We start from the raw sequence: 2,869 nt of genomic DNA, 5'->3' as shown, positions 1-2,869 counted from the left end.
AAAAAAAAAAAAAAAAAAAAAATCCGGGTGTGGTGACACATGCCTGTAGTCCCAGTTACTCAGGAGGCTGAGCTGGGAGGATTACTTAAGCTCAGGAGGTCCAGGTTGCAGTGAACTATGATCCCAGCACTTTGGGAGGCCAATGCAGGAGGATTTCTTGAGTCCAAGAGTTCGAGACCAACCTGATCACCATGGAGAAACCCCCGTCTCTACTAAAAATACAAAATTAGCCGGTCATAGTGGTGCATGCCTGTAATCCTAGCTACCTGGGAGGCTGAGGCACTTGAATCACTTGAACCCGGGAGGCAGAGGTTGTGGTGAGCCGAGATCGCGCCATTGTACGCCAGTCTGTGCAACAAGAGCGAAACTCCGTCTTAAATTAAAAAAAAATATATCTCCCGTCGAGAAACAAGACCCGCCCCCTTCGAAGCAGGCACCGCCCCCAGGGACAAGACCCGCCCACTGCGAGATGGGCCTAGAGACAGGTTCAGCTCGGGAGATGCGCAATGGAAAGGCGCCAGCGTTGCCATGGAGATGGCCCCCAGCTAGGGAGTAAAGAATAGGGACTTCGCGAGGCTGAGGTTCCCACCCACTTCACCTGCACCGCAATCCTTTCTCTTCTGAGGCAGTAACGAGAGGGACTCATCCCATCTCCTGGGTGTCTCACAAGTGCCCGGTGCTGGGCTGGACGCTGTACCTAACGCGTCACATGGTGGCCACATTTTATAGATGCGCTGATTGAGGCTGGGGGGCGAGGAGGGGACCGGAGCGGGAATTTTACCCTGAGGACGATTTCAACCGCTACAAAGCATTAATTACAAGCCAGAGGCCGGCAACTCCCACGCCTGTGTTTGGCAAGCTGATTCCTGCGTGCGGACCTTGGAGCTGAGCTGGCGTTTCCCTCGGCCCCCCCAGCCTGCTTCCTTTCAGGGACGGCCTCACATCTCAGTATCGAAGCCCAAGTCCCCCTGACTCCTCCCCGCCCTTCATCCCTTTTTATACATCCACAAATGCTTGTTAAGCCACTTGTCTGTCCCGGGCAGCCACCTGTGGGCAGAGCCGTTAAGCAGACAGGCAAAACAAGCCCCTGCCCTCGTGGAGTTTTTATTCTAGTGGGAGGGGAGATAGGCAATCCATTGGACATTCATATGTTGCCTAGCGTGTGTTCGTGATACGTATCATGTTGAAAATTAAAGGCCGGGCTTGGTGGCTCACGCCTGTAATGCCAGCACTTTGGGAGGCCGACGTGGGCGGATCACTTGAGGTCAGGAGTTCGAGACCAGCCTGGCCAACATGGCGAAACCTTGTCTCTACTAAAAATACAAAACAAACAAACAAACCTAGCTGCGCGTCGTGTAGTCCCAGCTACTCGGGAGGCTGAGGCAGAAGAATTGCTTGAGCCCAGAAGATGGAGGTTGCAGTGAGCTGAGATCATGCCATTGACTCCAGCCTGGGCAACAGAGCAAGACTCTAACAATAAATAAAATAAAATAAAATAACCCTTGACAAGAAAGAAAGAGAGAGAAAGAGAAAAAAGAAAAGAAAGAAAATTAAGGCAGAGTGAGGGCTAGAGGGTGACAGGAGGCTATTTTAGCTTGGGTGGACAAGACAGGTGTCTCCAGGGAGTTGGAGGAGCGAGGGACGTAAGAAGCTGGATGGAAACCTCGGCAGAGCGTTCCAGGCCCGGGCAACCCCACGTGCAAAGGCCCTGAGTCCCTTCAGAGCGCAGAGGGCGGTGCGACGCGGAGAGAGAGGTAGGAAGGGAGGGAGGGGGCCCCGGGTCCAGGCAGGCAGAGCCTTGGGGGCGGGAGTGGGCGTGGGGGTCAGAAGGGAAGCTTTGGATTTTATTCCAAGGGAGATGGGGAGCCATGGACACGAGGGTGTTGGGCTCAAGAGTGAGAGGATGTGATTTCTGGGTGCTGGAGGCTGGACGGGAGGGAGGGGGGCTGGAAGCAGGAGAGCCAATGAGAAGGGGGAAACAGTGGGATTGGCAGCCTGAGTCCAGCCCTCAGCCAATCAGCGACAAGCCCCGCCCCCGGCCCAGGGAGCCGCCTTCCCAGCCGGAGGTCGTGGGGCCCAGACCCCCTCTAGCACCTGGGCGCGAGCCCCGCCTCCTCCCGGCTCCCCACCTCGGTCTCCCCCGCATCCGGCCCAGCCTGCAAGCGGGTCCCACAGGAATTTCTCTAAAACACTAATCGGATCATGTGACTCTAAAACCTTTTCAATGGCTTCTCAGTGCACTCGGAATGAGTCCAAGCTTAGCCTGGACTCGGAGGCCCGGCACGGTCGCTGGGTGCAGCTCTGGCCGCTCTCCAGCATACTGGCCTCCTTTATGGCCTTAATACGAGACCCCCAGCCCCATCCCTCGCCACGTGCTGGGGAAGCAGATACCAAACCCCCTTCCATGTGCTGTGCTCTCTGCTTAACGTTTTCTTTTCTATCACCTCCATTCCTGAATTCATTATTATTTCTCCTCCCCCCCTTCTCCACCTCTATCTTTCAAACCTTCAAAATATAGATGATAAAATAGCACACACATCCTTGATATATATCCAAAAGAATTAACAACAGCTGTTCAAACAAAAATTTATACACAAATGTTTATAACAACACTATCCACAATAGCCCAAAGATAGATGCAACCCCAATGTCCATCAACAAATGAATGGATAAAGAAAATGTAGGCGACAGCGGCCCTCCACATCCGTGGGTTCTGTACCCTTAGATAGGAGGCTGTAAGGGACTCCATCACTCAGGGATTTGGAATCCGAGGACAGTCCTGGAACCAATCCCCTGTGGACACCGAGGGATGACTGCACTCATGAAATGGAATACTATTCAGCCACAGAAAGGAATGAAGCACTGACTC

Source organism: Cebus imitator, unplaced genomic scaffold, assembly GCF_001604975.1.
Source record: "Cebus imitator isolate Cc_AM_T3 unplaced genomic scaffold, Cebus_imitator-1.0 Scaffold190, whole genome shotgun sequence".
Classification (NCBI taxonomy): domain Eukaryota; kingdom Metazoa; phylum Chordata; class Mammalia; order Primates; family Cebidae; genus Cebus; species Cebus imitator.
The sequence above is the reverse complement of the archived record's forward strand: the minus strand, read 5'-3'. Positions refer to the sequence as shown.